The sequence below is a fragment of the Tetrao urogallus genome, assembly GCF_951394365.1.
Source record: "Tetrao urogallus genome assembly, chromosome: 4".
Classification (NCBI taxonomy): Eukaryota; Metazoa; Chordata; class Aves; order Galliformes; family Phasianidae; genus Tetrao; species Tetrao urogallus.
In genome coordinates, this window is record NC_136817.1 from 17,364,011 (window position 1) to 17,381,055 (window position 17,045).

The window sequence follows — 17,045 nt, forward strand, 5'->3', positions numbered from 1 at the left end:
TTTAAATTATATTTCATAAAAGCAGTAAGATGGACATGAAGCCTTGGACCTTCTATGTCATTATTACAGTTTGTGGATGTTTAAAACTGCTTGGGTTTCTCAGTCCTGTTCCTTGTATTACCACCCAAGGCATGATATACACCTCCTGAAATGTGCTGCTGTTGCTTAATAAACTACTCTGTTTTACTTATCTTACTCTTGGCACATCCCTATCAGCAGGAAACCATTAGCCTGTAACAACATACATTCCTGGTGACATTTCCTCTTAATTAACTGTACACCAGCCTCTGTATTTACTATGCAGAGAAAACCTCTAAAAACCTTTTGAAAAAATGTGCTCTCTTTCTATTATGTCTTCATATGTGATATTTAGTGGTGAAAAATCATTATTTTCAAGAAAGATCAAGCATATGAGCTTTAGGACTAACACTTAACGCCCATTTTAGTCTCTGCTTCCGAGCTTCTGGCTAACCACAGAAGCTTCATTTAGTGTCTTGTGCCTCACTTCTCACTTGCAAAATTGAGGTGTTACCTACCATCCTTTGTAAAAACATGCTTTATGTCTCCTGATAGGAAGCAGAACTTAAATGCCAGTCTCTTTAATATTGGTTATAATTGCTGTTCAGACTTACGCCAGGTCTTGACATATTCCAGTAACAAAGAGAATAGATTGGCTGAGCCTAAAATGCACTTAATAACTGAGTACTAAGCTGGGGAAGTGAGAGGCAAACTTCTTCAGGAAAGAGCACCTTCCATGTTTTTCTAGCACATACTCCAGCAGTATTCTTGTTCTACTTTAAAATGTGAAACTTCCAAATTCATATTTTATTATACTAACTCTAGGCATATGTGTTACTTTGTGTATGTACTTTCACGAAGCTATCTCTTTAAAACAGGTACTGCAGCCTTGTAGTACTTGTACTCCCTTTTCATGACTCAGTTTTTGCCCAGCTCCGTTGACAGTATCAAAAAACTGTATTTTGGCAGTTTTGTTATATGTGTCAAATGGTTCGGAAACTACAAGCAATCAATGAAACTGACAAAATATACCAAAAATTGCCGTATATACAGTATACATTTGCAAACATAGTCTGTGGCTGAATGGTAATGCCATTTTCAGAGGCATGTTTGACTGTCTGTTTTTGGAAATGTAATTCCAAGGAATAACCACACATCAAGAAAAATGTTCAGCAGTATGGACATTTGTTTGCAGCAGTGCAATAATGCTAGCATTAAACTGCCAGGAGATATGCTTGGATTTTTCCTTAAATTGAAGTTAAGACTCAAGCAGACCTCAGAGGTGTCTAAAATAATGGATAGCTATATCTTGCGTGCATCTGCTTTCTTGAGTAATAGCACCGAGTACATGAAGTGATATATTTAGAGGTGTTGTGTCCAAAGCACTTCCCAAAAGAGCGAACAGCTCTGTGGAAGCCCAGAAAACACCCTCCTTCCCACACGACTTGTTCCAAGCCTGATTCCAAGGCTGTGATAAATGAATGTCTGTGTGACTAGGGTATGAATGTTGATCAAACCAAATGAGTCAAAAGGAATACTGGAATTGGATGTCTTCATCTTCCATTCCTTCAGAATCGCATTCACTCAGAATAATTTATTTAATTATTTCTAATGTGATAACATTCTCTATATTAATAAAGAACGGGTAAGTTAGATCCAGATTAAGTAATCCGTTTTGACTTTTTGGATTTCATCTGTGTATATTATGTATTTATGACAAACAGTTTAGCCAGGAACTGAATCATTCTTGCCTTAAAGAGGAACATAACCTATGCTGTCATATGCGAAGTTGTTTAGACGCTGAAGAAGCAAGCCTTACTTGTCCTGATAATCAATTTTCCTGCCCAGAAGCTTGCACTTCAGCTGGCAACATAGGGCATTCAAGGTAGGGAGGAAGTAGGATATGAGTTATGGCTTTATTAAAAATGCTCCCTTCCGCTTGGATGAGAGCAATTTTATCTACAGACTGATGAAACTTTTTCAGTGGGGATTATCTGATGCACCAGATGAACATGAGCTTAGAGGGGAACTTGTGGTAGTTTTCCATTTATTTTTCTGGTCGATGGGGAGTCCCTCCTCTGCAACAGCTGTGCCACAGCTTTATCTGCCCACAAGGCTCTTCTTCATAGCACCAGTTAGGGGGGATGTGCCAGGAAAATCATCTGCAACATGTGAAAGCAAGAATAGCAGAAAGCTTTTGTAGGTCCTAGAGAAAGCGTCTCCCTTCTTCAAATGTTGAGAACTTTTTCCTCAATTCTCTTCTACTACTAAAATATGTAAAAATGAGTTTATTATTTGATTTTTATTAAAAATGTGTTTATTATGTTAATACTTAAATATTTTACTACTATTTTGTATTTAAAATTAATATTGAAAAGAAACAAATAATTATATATGGTGAACCTTTCAAATTTTCATTTTGTCATCTTTCCAGAATGTAACTACATTGTTTTTGCTATGGCAGCACCCTCAATTGGGAGCCAGCTGCTGCCTCATTCTTATTATTCCACCCTCAGCGGGGGAGGAGAGATTGCAAAATGGGACATCATCTTTCCAGTGCTTTTGCAGTTAGCGAGAGATGGTATTGGGTAAAAAATGTGCAATACCTCATCTACCAGACAAAAACTGAGATAAAGTGTAGTTCTGACTGAAGAGTTTACTTCCCCCACAGTGGGACAGATAACAGTAAATGGGAAAGAAAGAAAATCTTCTGCAAAGAAGCTGTTACAATCAAGTGCAGTCAAGCGAGAATGTTAGTTGTGCATGCCTAGACAGAGTTGCTAGTAGCACATTTTTAGGTATAAGCACATATTTCGTTCTTACAATAGCTTCTTGTGTTTCTCTGTCCCCAAAGCAGAAAACATTCGCTGTCTGGTGAAGACATCCTTGAAATCGTTTGTCACAGCTGTGTGAATCATGGTCTCAAGCAAGACATTAGATCATTTGGAAAAAAATATATATATTATTCAACTTGCAAACATGAGCATTTGTATAAGTGGTTTTAATCAATAAAAGGCATTATAGCATTATTCTTAGCAAAACTTAAAAGGATGAGGGTTTTTTCTTTCCTTGGTTTGCCGTAAAGTTCTGGATTATTACTGTATGTCAACTTGACCTTTAGAGATTGCTTTGATAACAATGTTACAGGATGTGCTTAAGGTGGAATTTTAGGCTACACTTCAAAAATGTCTTATTTAGAAACATAATTAGACCTTCTATATTAGTTGTGGTTAAATTTTGTATGGTTAGAACTTCAGTGCAGAGAAGCGCTTTGAAAATTTCAAGATAACTAGAATCAGTGGCACAAAAACTGAACTAACATATGCAATTCTCCTTGCCTGTGTAGAAATCTGACACCACTGTCAGCCACACACCGCTCTGTTATGATGGATGCTTAGACATCTTGCAACAGCAGGCTTATATAGCATTGAAAACCCAAACAAAAAATATCTTTCAGTACCTATCTTTTCCATAGAGGGTTGGTATTTTTACTTAAAGAAAGAAAATATGAAAAATAAACATGCAGCTGTGCAGTAAAAAAAAAAAAGGCAATGACAGTGCCTTCTACTGGGATAAAAATGCTATGGAGCAATGGAAGATGACAAAGAAGAGTAGTTAGCTCATCCCTTCTGATGACCAGTGATGGCTCAAGAGAAGCATGATCTCTATTGGGAGAGATGCTGCTCTTCCAGCTGCTAACCTTTAAAGGACAATGAGGAGAGGCGGACTTAAGATTCCACCCCTTGCAGTCACACAGTTGCGTTGCTTGTGTCTGAGCTCCCTGGGTTAGGTGCGCATTCTCACCTGGTACTCAACTGTTTGTTCAGGCTGTTACGTGGCAATTACTCTGCACGCAGGCTTTACTGGAACTATTATTTGTCCTTATGCTCTCCCTGAGTCATATTTTGTTTCATTTGTAGTTGTTTGGTTTCAGCCGAAGGGGACTCCGTCTCCCTCATATTCATAATGTCGTCCCTGACAGGCACTTAGATAAAGCAGCACTTTAATACCTCATTAATGGCATTGTTCAATTTGATGTTGATTGTATGTGCAGATGGCCTGTTTTCAGTCCATTGTGCACAATCCCTTTTGCCATCCTGGGAGGTACTGCAGATAGTATTGTCAGCAGTTTATGGAAAGGCTGCTGCTATGTAGACTGCGTGTGATACTTTGCTTCTTAGCCACTTATGAATACGTACAGGAGATGTTAATTGTGGTTCTTTGAGTCTTTAGATCATTGGTATTCAGACATTAGCAACAGAAGGCTTGGTGTTCAGCATCTCTTTAAATCCAATCAGAAGTTGGTCAACCTGTAAGGTTGTTTGTTAAGATCAGGTACCACTATTCTCTGACGCAATAGCTAGTATATGTCATGTTGATGCATTCACAGTGGCTGCAAATAGTGACTTTGCAGAGGCATGTGATCATTTGCAATCTAAGAAGCACACACTGCAGCCCTACGAAAGAGGATCCCCAGAATCTCCTTGCATTGTTTTATACATGTGCACTGAGCTCCAGTCAACTTTGGTTACCGTATGTTTCTCTCTTCATGATTAAGTAATGTGAAATTATTGTTGTGTGTTGAGTAAGTGGCAACAGAAGATTGGTCAGAGCTCCTCCTGAGTAAACAACTGTTGATAAAGTTGCTTGGCCTGTTGCACGTTTATTTGTGATGATATAATTCAATGGTGCTAGATTTGGTAACCCCAAAATTAAATTTGAAGCCTTATTAAGTTTTCTGATGAAACTGTGTATTTCAGCAGCATTAATACATGAGGTTTCAGCCAACCTATTCCTTAGAGACATGCAGCAAGCTTTGCAGTTCAAATTTGGTCATACTTAACAGCAGTCATAAGATTTACATTCAAATATCAATCCTCGCATGGTATTTCATCGTCTGAATATATGTAGTGTAAGTAGTGCTTCATCTAAGAGCTTCCAGTAACTGCAGTAAATATTAGGAGACACCTCAATTTTCAAATTTAAGCCACAGTCATTCCTCTTCTTGTGTAATGACAGCAAAATAGAAAAATGAAATATATTTTTATGATACATTTCCCCTGCTTTGTCACATAATTATTTCACCACATGTAGGAGCAATGTATAGTCTATCCGTCCTCTGTCTCTGTGTAATTACATAGCACAAGTCACTGCAATGTACTGCCATTAAATTAATAGAAACTTTTAAATCTATGATGCACTATGATTTGCAGTGGAAAATATCTCATTCTGAAAATTCTGCAGGAAGATTGAATTTGATCACTGTGAAGTTGCTAGTATCTGAACAAAAATACTTTGTTGTTTCTCTATACTGAAGTCTTTAAGGGGAACTAATTAGAAGTTCAATACAACGTAACAGAAATGCAAATGTGACAGATGCATGTGGCTAAAACATCACTGATACCAGAAGAAGCTAGCCCACAACCATATCTTACGTGATGATGCGCTTCCCTTCCCAACTTTTGCCTGATTCTCACAGTTTCAGCAAGATGGGTGGATGGGAATGATTTATTGTCAGAAAGGGAATTATAAATATAGTATAACTAATATGTTATGCTAAGATCATTTTAATTAGGTAATTATTAAAAGACTGTTTGGCCTTTAAGGACATTGATTTAATGGGAATTAATTTAATGATTGAGTACTGTTTGTGTAACATTATCATTGCTAGTGATGCGGAAAATTGGAATCTCAGCTCAGCAGAAAAGAGGTTACATTTTCCATTATCACAGTAGATCCCTTTCTTCTAGAATGCAGTTACTAGACCTTTTTTTTAATACTTTCAGTATATATTTAAATAGTTGGGCTTTATCTGAATATTCCTGACTCGAAAAAGTGAAAATGTTCATTGTTGTACTGTTCTCACTTTTAATCAGAAACTTGAATTTCTGTTTAATGTAGCCTTAAACAAAATGCACTGAATTGTGATATTGATTTCCTATAGCTTCTCCTATGAAAGAATTTCTCAATTGTCATTTTCTACTTTCTTCACTGCATATCTGATCATTGCATTTGGGATGAGCAGGACTTTTGTTTCAGCTATGCAGAAGCAGCAGTGTTAGAAGTAGAAGAGGACAGAGCACGTTTCTGTCTATATTTGAAGTCGAATCATGCAGGCTCAGGTCACACCCTAGGAGTGATTTAAAAGTGACTTTTACCCATTCCTTCTCTAAATGGTGAGTGCTGTAGGGAGGCTATGTTCAGTAACTGATGATTAGGACTCTGCTAAAGCTGACAGATATAGGTACAGCTCCCATTTATCTAAAGGGATGTTGTACCTGGTTACCCTCCTTCATTTGTCCTTAGTTGCGCTATTGTCACAAATTATTTCTCAGCTATATACTGCCATTAACAACTACAGTGCAGAAATAAAGATCTAGAAAGCAAAAGAGGGAAAACAAATGCGATTGGAGGCATGTAGTAAATAGCTGTGTCTGATAGACTTGTGCAGATTGATTTTTCAAGGAAACTTTTAATTAAGGATGACTATGACAGTTGTTGATGCATCTTGGCGCTTTTGCAAGGGAGATGGGTGGCCAAACTATTATCCCTCTGTCACTAGAGTGAAGCCCTGCAGTAGGGACAGCAAGCTGGGCAAGTCTGATATTTGAAGACAGGTAAATAACTTGACAACAAAAGCAAAAGAGACTCGAATTCCTAACTACTTTGTATTTCATTCCCCCTGTGGTAAGGCAACAATATGGTGAGCTGAAATGCTTTGCCGTGGTTAACATCAGTCTTTTCCTGGGTAGCAGAACATTTTCTAGCTTCAGGTAGAAGAGTATCAAAGAACATAGCTGAGAATCCTGTGTTTCAAATGAATTAGTTTGTGAGTAGTCATTTGGACAATCTTTGAATGTTTCTCTTTTTATGTCAAAGCTTTCTGAACATATCTATCAGAGAGTTACATCAGGCTGTGACTTGATGAGCGGCTGTGCCACTGATGCTTGGTTAGCCCCAGCATTTGAAATCTCAGCATGGATAATCTTTTCCTATTAATGAGGAAACAGAGCTGAGCAATGAGCCTTAATATGTAAGTCAAATGCCAAAGGCACATCTGAATAGATGCACAGTAGTAGCAAATCGAGGATTTTCACAGGGCAAGTTTCTTTCTCACAGAAGTCTAAACACAATGATTTGATCAGGGATACAAAACTGATAGCTATAGGTATAGCAAGTAGAGTTCTTATTCTTACCAGAGATCAAAAGGGCTTTTTCTACATGAATTTCCTAGCCGTGATAGTGAGGGAAATATAGTTTGGATGGAAAAGAAAAGCTTCTAAAGACAGTGGAGAAATTGAGTTCCTTTTCAAGAATATAATAAACATCACCATTCCTCATTAGGGAAAGGAGAAAAGTCTTGGTCAGAGATTCTTTTACAATAGAGAGAAGTACTGAGACTATGTAAACATCAGGGGCAGAGGTAAAGAGCAATTGACTATAACCACAACATATAGGCAGTCTTCCACTTTACGAAGAGAGTACCAGAACCTGAATATAACAAAAAAAATTCAGTTTTATGTACCCAGCACAGAAATTTTCCCTGGGAAAAAATATTTTTGTAGATCCTTCTGATCAAAACAAAAATTAGAAAATAAAAATAAAAATGTATAGTGCAAGCTGAAGCTTAAGCTCTGTACAGACACACATGCAGAAAAATACTGTGCAAAGCCCAACATTCATACACTATAGACAGATCATTCTTATACAGAAAGTGGACAGTAGGATGAACTGCCATCTTCAGCAAAGATACAAAATATAATTTAGAAATTATTACTGGCCAGCAGTAACCTAGCGTGACAAGTAGGTGATAACATTCTGACTGGAGCTGGTTCATGCCCAGCCTCCTTTGTATGAGGGCAGTGGGAGCTTAGACCTACCTATACAGAGTCATGCATATACCACAAGGTGAGCAGGCTTCCGGAGTTGTTGGCAAGAGTTTGTATGTATGTATGTATGTATAAGGTGCAGCTTCTCAAGCCACTTTTCAAATTACCGATGAGTTGGAAGGATTTGAAATAAGCCCAGAGGAGAAGAATGGTTGTCTCAGATGTTCTCCCTGTCATATAAGGGGGAGGAATAAATGAGATCTTTCTTTTGTGGATCATTGCTTCCCTTCTGGGAGGGCAGCGAGGGCAGTGCTTTCCACCCAGCTGAAAGGAAACAATCTTCCAGGGAGTGACTGTAATGAGATTAGTCAGGGGATCGTTACACTAACAATAATAAATGGAAGAGGATAAGTGACTGTTTAGTTCAGAATTAAGACATTAAGGGAAAAAAAAAAAAAAAAATGATCTGGGCACCAAATGACAAAGCGAACAGATTACTTCATTGCCTATAGACCAGCACCAGAATTCTGAGTGGTAAACAAGAACTGTACATTTAACTCATAAATATAAATTTGTTCTTTATGATGATCCTCAAATCTGACAGGAAGATTCATGTGGTTGGAGTGCGAACATGTACTGAAAGATAGATGGACAAGGTGGGCAAAAAGGGAAGAAGCATAGGAAGAAGGTGCTATATCCAAATTGAATTGGGTATTTTGGAGGATTTCAGAACTTGAAAGGAATTGATTTCTTGTGGGAAAACATGCTAATGACAGGAACACAGATAATTGTCTCCTCTACTGCGTATCTGTAATGTATAAGGGAAAATGTGAGATAAAATAGAAAAATTCGATCTAAATGATTTATGTTTTAAGTCTTGCTCTGCCCATGCTGAAATATCGTGAATGCACCTAAATAAGAGATGGGGGGAAAAAAAGGTATATTGGTTGCAACAAAACTACAAATTTCAGGGAGTAAGTGTACACAACTGAGAAGAATAGGAAGTAGGATTTTAAAGTTCTCTTAGGAGCTAAAGAAACCTTATTGTCGATGGTACATTATGAGGTGAAATCAATGCTGTTCAAAGTAGTTATACAAAAGAGACAATGAACATTTTTATTGTGTATTTTGAGAAAAGCGAGTGTTGGATTTGTATGAGATGATATTTAAATGTTCCATGTTTAGAGCGTTCCGTGTTTAGAGCAACTCGGAAAGATGTTAAATGGCAGGTACTAACACCAGCATTTTTAAATCAGTAAATCTGGACTCCCAGATGTTTTTAAACATCTGGCAAAGGTATACCTCTGTACCACTTTTTGCTGATTTGAGTCCCAGAAGGTTGGGCAAGTTTTAGAGAAAAAACAAACAAAAAAAAAAAACACAGAACCTTCAACTCAAGTCTCTCCCATCTTAATATATAGATAAAACAGTGTGAAAGTCTTCAAAAATACAGACAAACTTCACAATTCCAAAATATAGCACTATAAAAGGCAATGTATTGCTTTACATACATGTATATGTGTGTATATGTATGCCTAAAACTTTCCTTATCCTCAAAGTTGTCGAGAGAAGGAGGGGGAAAGAAAAAGCCCAAGTATGTCTGTGGCATATGGAAAAAATGTGTTGCTGGGAGCTACACCATATCCACACACAGAGCAGACATTCAAGAGAGAAATTATTGCTGGAATCTGATAACAGAAGACACTCAAGGAGACTTTTGGTATTGAGAAGGGTAGGATATCCTTGCCCCTTAAGTGGTGTTTGGTGATATATAAAAGACTTGTGTTCAGCAAATTGTAATGCTGTTCAAGTAGGCATATGAAAATGACTCTATTAGCTTGTATACTGGGAAGATGAATGCACAGATATCAAAAAAGTCTCTATTTCTAATTTGAAGATTGTTATGAAATGTGTAATGGCTCCACTAAATTATTTTAGTGCTAAACTGGAGTAAATACCAGCTATTCTACTGATGTCAAAATTATTTTAATGTTTCATGTGTTTTAAATATTGAAATGAGTTTCACATTTATTTCTAGAAAATTTATATACGAGGATGTATGGTAACTGTTGAGTCATGCCTCAACTACTGATTGAACACCTGGGGAAAGAACTGGGTCAGCCCTGGGATTGCAGGTGAAGGCAGTTCACCTGTGTGACTGGAACTGGTGAAGCCAGGCTCCACCTCTCCTAAACCCTGTTTAAGGACTGGCTGCCAGTGGGAAAGGTTCTCTGGTTGAAGGTCTCTCTCTTGTGGAGTCTTTCCTGTGAACCTTGTTCTTTAGAGATGGGTGAGCACCTTTGTTTTTTCTTTGTTATGCCATCTGTATACTATCTGCATTGGTTCCTTTGCTGTTACACTCCTGTATCACCTTTCCACTGCATTAATCTATCCAATTGTAACAGAGGATATCTTAACAGTGAAAATCCCCATGTCTTTTGTATTTGATAGAGGCTTCTATAATCACTGTAGAGTTTTGAATTTTTGTTGTTGTGTTAGTAGTGGAGTTATCTTGTTTGCTTATTTCATTAAAAAGGCTATCACCCTACAAACCCTACTGTTTCCAACTGAGGCCCAGTGCTTTCTGTTTAGGGAGTAAAGTCTGAGGGTTTGTTTCAGGTATGAAACAAAATATCTGGTATGTCTTTTCATTAAAACAATAACAATAATAAAACATCATCTGGTGAAAACATGGCATTAGGAAAGAAGTAAAAAGTTATGTGGTGAATAAAAAAGCAAGAGCTGGCTCTTGAAGCTGTCTAGGCTGTAAAATCTGGCCACCATGCTGCCTCATGCTTATTCCTTTCCCTGCTTGCAATGCCATGCAATCTGCTAATATTTGCAAGGCTAGAGATTGCAGCTACTGATTTACAAGCTTGCTTGGAAGGCATTACCGATTCAAGGAGTTGTATTCTCCGATTGAAGAATATATATAATGTCTGCTGTGGTCAATGGATATTACCTTCGGCACACAATGTAAAATTACGAACTCAGGTTATGACATGCCAGCTTATATCTCATGGAAATGAATGCACTGCACAATTCAAGGAAGAATAGGAAAGTATGGGTGAAGAATGAAAAGACAGGAAGAAAAAATTTGTGATGAGGGATTTTTTAAACAACCACCAAGCTGCATTTTTTTCATGGCTGGTAGAAATGGATACAGGCTTCATTGACTGCAAGGAGTTTATTACTTTTTTGTCCCAATTGAATTGAACATTTTCAATTGAAGACAGGCAAGATTTTACATTATCAAGAAAGTGTCCAACAGAACAATAGGGATAGCTAATGCCTTGAAAGATGATGCCTTTGAAGAGCTGTGCTTTGCAGAGCTTTTTAAAGTATAACAGAGCTTAGACAATCTTTTAAGTTTTGTTTCATGTCACAAAAACAGCAAAAAAATACAAAATGCCTGTATCTTTGTTAATAAAAACTATTCCCTTACACCTACTCTCTGTGAAATGCCCCTTTCATGAAGTAAGCCTGAGATATACATTGATCTGAACTGTTTGCAGCAGAACTCCACACTTTATATTTGTGCAAATGGAAATTGCAGATGCACAGCGTAATTGATGTGACTGTTCTAACAAGCTAAAGGCTAAGCTGCAGCCAATTCCCGGTCCTTTGTGCTTTTTTCTGAAGGCTGATAATTCACCCAGTGTGGGCAGGATTTTTGCAAGTAAAAGCAGAGCCAAAATCTGTCCCCAAATAACCTGCCCTATTATTTCTTCACCTCTCTGTTTTAAGCACAATTAAAATCCCTGCTTTCTAGTTCAGTAGTATTAGAGTTTCTCAGCAAAACAGTCTCAATTATCATCTTTTTCACAGTTCCTGAAATTGAAACAAATCTGGCTAAGAGTCCACACACAGAAATTCAGAGCACTACTGACCTCTAGCAGAGACTATATTTGCTTAAATGATGGAAATTTGACATAGTCATTGGCAACTGAGATATGTTAGAAAAATGAGAGCTTTTGATGGTGGGTATTGGTGATGAATTTTGTTTATGGAAGAATCTAGTCTCTGCAATTTCTATCACACCTTTCACAAAAAGACACTGCAGGAGATACGGTTCTTCTAGTGTTCTTCCTAACCCTTTTTACTGAAGTCTCTCTTCACACATGGAGTATCTGTGGGTAGGCTGCCAGTATGGCTCTCAACTGCCTTCAGATGTGTCATCTAACAGACCTTTCAAATTCAGGATGTAAAGTAATGATGTTTTATTGATTTTCTGTGTGTGCATCTCACTGTTTTTAAAAGTACCTTTAAAAAGTTGAAATCGTTCAAACCTAAGGGAGAATGACTGACAAAAGATAAATGGTTAACAACCATGGCAGATCATGTAGAGCTACTCAAGCTAGGGCTGTAGTTGAAACAGGCACACTTATTTAACTACAGACCAGTTGCATGTTTTCTCAGCGTTATGAGTGCTAGGCTTCCAAATTATTTGCTTTAGTCATAGTAAAAATAATTGTAATAAATAACTACTTTATTAAATCCATCTATAATCCTGTATTACAGTTTTTAATTTAAACTTTATTGGGGAAGAATGATTTAAAAGGAATTAGAAATCTGTACAGAATTGTGTACGTACATTTTGTCACCTTGTGCCTTTTTGTCTATTCTTTTAGGTCTGACATTATGTTACATTGTTTGTGTTGTTTAGGCAATGCATTATTTTTCTTGCCTGCTGATAGCTAGTTTGAAACTCCTGGAAGGAAATGAAAATAAACAAAAATTCCTAAGTTCTAGTATAAGCCTATTGTCTGAAGTAGGCCAGCATTAAGTTAGTTTAGGGTTAATGAAGGAGAACTGCATTAGATGAGAGTGGAAGGACTAAAAGTAATTGCTTTCACTGTCACTTCTAAGGTAAATCAGTTTTGGAAAGCTTCGAATGAGATTGCTTTTTGGTAGCTTAGTTTACTTTAGAAAATATTTTTATTTCTGCACATGCAGTCTGTAAATTTTAAAGGCGATTTTAGGTTTTGAAATTATTCTCAGTGTACAACAAAAGTGTCAAGTGAATTATACTGGAAACTGTAGCCTCAACACGTAATCTACAGGTAGTGGCTTTTTGTGTTCCATTAAGCCCTTCTGTGTACTGCAGGGGTATTGAAAGGGACAACTCTAAAGAAGAATACAGCATCTGTGTTTGAGACCTATCCCTTAGCTATACCAAGTATCAGGATTGCTGAGTATTGTTTTTAATTTCAATTTGTCATGAAAGGAACTCAGTAGTTTTAGGAGTTACTCAGAATACTACAATAGTAGTCTTTTTGGTGCAGTTAACACTGTGGATGAATTTTGCTATGGGTATGAGGTACAGTAGGACAGGTTTTACGCTCATCACCAACATAATTGCATGACAGCAGCTAGACCCCTTTGCCATTTTGGGTTTTGAAGCTTTGCTGGCATAGTATAAAAGACAGCAGTGGAAAGATTGGATGCTCTTCTTGGTGCCTCCTCCCTTGCACTCTGTATGTGTGTATCTGACACGTGTGTAGCCACTCCTAATAAGTATAGGCTGTGATCCATGATTATACATATACACGAAATCTATACTAGATACTGGGAATATTTTCACAAAGCAGAGCCCTAGGTGGTGTGCATACATGGTACTTTACAGTCAAGAACGGCAACTGTAGGATCTGTAACTCTTTTTCACAGTAACATTAATGGAAAACCAGCTGTTGCTACTCTCCTGACTGACTTGGTGCTCTTCAGCATGAAGAAACATGTAAATTTATGCTAGGAAAAAAAAGCTATAGAGAATTTTATCTAGAAACCAAACTGGGATGAAGATGTTTCTTAAGGTGAGCTGTCATAGTACGATAAATCTTGTAGCAAGCAACACAATAGAGCAAGACTGTATGGCATTTGCTCTCCTACTAGATGTCAAATAAATTATACTGTAACAGTAAAGCAATAGCTATAGCTAGTTATTTTGATGGCGAGTCATGCTCTTTAATGTCTTCATCAATGACACTGACAGAGGGATTGAGTGCACCCTCAGCAAATTTGCAGATGACACCAAGCTGTGTAGTGTGGTTGACATACGTAAGGGATGAGATGCCATTTAGAGGAACTTAGACAGGCTTGAGCAGTGGGCACAGGTAAATTTTATGAGGTTCAAAAAAATACAAGTGCACGGTCTTGCACCTGGGTCATCACAACTCTCTAATACCAATAGAAGCTGGGGGATGTTAGGACAGAGTACGGCCCTGCTCACAGGGACTTAGGGGTATTGGTGGATAGCAAGATGGGCAAGAGCCAGCAATGTCCTCACAGCTCAAACAGTCGAATGTATCCTGGGCTGCATCAAGAGAAACATGACCACAAGGTCAAGGGAAGTTATCCTACTCTACACTGATGACACCTCACCTGGAGTGCTACATCCAGATAGGCTATCCTCAGAACAGGAGAGCTGTGGGCCTGTTGGAGCACATGCATCCAGAGGAAGGCCACAAAAGTGACCTAAGGGATGGAACACCACAGGCTGAGAGCACTTGGGCTGTTCATCCTGGGGAAGAGGAGGCTCTAGGGAGACCCGAGAGCAGCTTTTCAGAACTTAACAAATAGCTATAAGAAAGGAGACCAACTCTTTAGCAAGGCCTATGGTGATAGGACAAGGGGAAATGGTTTCACATTTAGAGGGAGATTTACGTTGAATATTAGGAAGAATATTTTTATCATAAGAGTAATGAAGCACTGGAATAGGCTGCCTAGAGATGTGGTGGATGTCCCAGCCTTAGAGACACTCAAAGCCAGGCTGGACCAGGCTCTAAGCAACCTGACATTGCCAGGAAGTTAGACTAGGTGACCTTCGAAGGATCTTCAAACACAAACAATTCTATGATTCTATTAAGTTTTGTTTTGTTTTGTTTTGTTTTTCACTGGGAAAGTTAGAGGAGGCTAACTATAATGATTTGAGATCATTTTCCCATGCAGCTACAGCATGAGACCTGCTTTAGAAATGGTTTAAGAAGTATCAGTGCAAAGATTTTTTTGAGCGTTGAATTATTTTTCTGTGCTTCCTGTAGTCACATTCAAGCTTTGTCTTCAACTTTCAGTTATTGACTGCTCATACACAAGGTATAAGTGCACATTAGGTTGAACTAAACAACCTGGGAAGGCAACACTGACTGTCACTTTAAGTTCATTGCTAACAATGATATTAATAAAGAAAAGGTAACAGTGAATGATGGGGACCATTCCCCGTGCATAAAACTAGACTGTATGAACAAAAGCAAACTCTATTACTGAGGGATCTGTTATACATTTTACAATTGCTGGCTGAACAGCATCATCAGTTGGAAACTTGAGCTGTGCCCAGGAGGTAGGTGTGTGACTTTCAGTAGTCCTCTCTTTTCTGACACATCAATAAAAAATATGAGAACTACTCATTAAGCTATAAAATGAAAATGCAAGGATGCCCCGGAGATCACTGGTTTCTCCTCTCATTCTACCCATTTCAACTTAAAACAAAGATTATCTGCAGGGATTAGCACCTGAAAGTTGAAAGGACAAACAGTCTGTTCCAATGAATTGGTAAAACATCTTTTCATTTGATTGAAAAACATTTTTAAATGAAATATTCCAAAGATATCTCAGAAAACAAGTGTTGTGGAGTGGAGACTTTCTATTAAAAATCGCTTAAGACTTATGCAGGAGACAAACAAACAAACAAACAAATCTTTAGGTGTTGAAGCTTATGTTCATCTTTGAAAGTCTTTATATTAAAGCAATAGCTCCTGACCTGATTGGGAGATTCTTGTTTAAGATAATTACATGGCATCTGGGAGATAGAAGAAAATTTATTTCTGACTGCAGAGGGATAATAGATTTTTTTTCTTTCAAAGCTGGAGTTCTTAAAAGGCAAAGATTTGAATATTTATATACTGTAAATATAACTAAATGAAATCAGTTACTGTTTAGCTTGTGGCAGAACTTCACATTACTGAGGTAGAAAAAAAGCTTCACATTTGTTTGGTGATGCAGAGTCCCCAAGGTGGTGTGTCATATTCTAGAAATGAGTAAATATCTTAGTAATTTGTGTTCACAACTGAAAATTGCTTCTATTTAGGATAAGAGTAATGAGGAAAAAAATTACAATAAATTTACTTAGTGGGGGGGGAAAAAAGGAAGTTTTTACAGAAGTATCAAGTACAAAACACTTGTGGGTGATTGAACCTATAACAAGCTGCATTGCATATGCATTCTGTTACACAGTCAAGTCATAAGATTTTTGCATCTGGGAAAACTCCCTGAACATAATGAATACCTTTTAAAGTGATGAGTATGGAGAGGGAGGGAGAGGGAGAGGGTGAATTTCTTCAGCAGTTTACTGGGGATGTTTGGTGCATTCACCTGTCCCACCTAGGCACTTGTTTTGGTACAGCTACTTATACTACAGACAAAATGGATATCTTTAAAAATTCATTTTCTTTAAATCTAAAAATCTGTGTTGCACATTTTTAACTAAAAGAGTGCTCTAAAGATTTTATATTTTGGGAGCAGCTATTTGCATAACATATAAAGTTTTTCATGGTTTGCTAAAAAGGGCTCTGTCCGCACGGGCTGTAGTGAGCATCTCAGATCTTGTGAGCCACCAAAGCACTGGTAGATTTAACTGCTGTGAATGTGTTGTTTGCATGCTGTTTAAATTCTGTAGAAAAGCAACTGTGGGAACACAAAGTAGTTTTGCGCTCTTTTTCAGCACGTGATCTTTTTTCAAGTCCTGGTGGTCTTGAAGCAAGTGGTACACATATGTATGGATCTTATGAGCATCTGTTTGCCTACAGAACTGTGAAAAATAATTGTGTTTTGATGGGTTAGGTTTAATTTTATATTCCACAGAACACAAGAAAAACTCAATTAAGGCCTGTGTATAAGCTGTCTAAGGAAAGAACATTTTAAGAATTTATTCTTCTCTTTGTTCTGAGATCTTGAAGTTGAGACTTCCATTGCTGAATAGGATAGGCAGATGAATTGCAATTAAAGATGCAGTAGCAAAGCAGATTAAATATGATAATGATAGCTGACTGTGATTTTCCTTTACTACTTTCAGTGCGTAGAAAGCACGACTCAAAGATTTTGCTAATTTTATGAAAGCAAGCACCCTGCTGACCCAAGGTCTCCTGCACACAGCTTGAGTAATGAAGATCTGGATTTCCTTCTGCCAAATTACAACTCTCGCTT

General features: G+C 37.6%; 1 protein-coding gene across 2 annotated transcripts in view; it reads left to right on the top strand.

Annotated features, from left to right (window-relative positions):
- Positions 1-17,045, top strand: part of GRID2 (glutamate ionotropic receptor delta type subunit 2) — a gene marked incomplete at both ends in the record, with an annotated part of 691,297 nt that overhangs the window by 576,430 nt on the left and 97,822 nt on the right. The window lies entirely within an intron of this gene.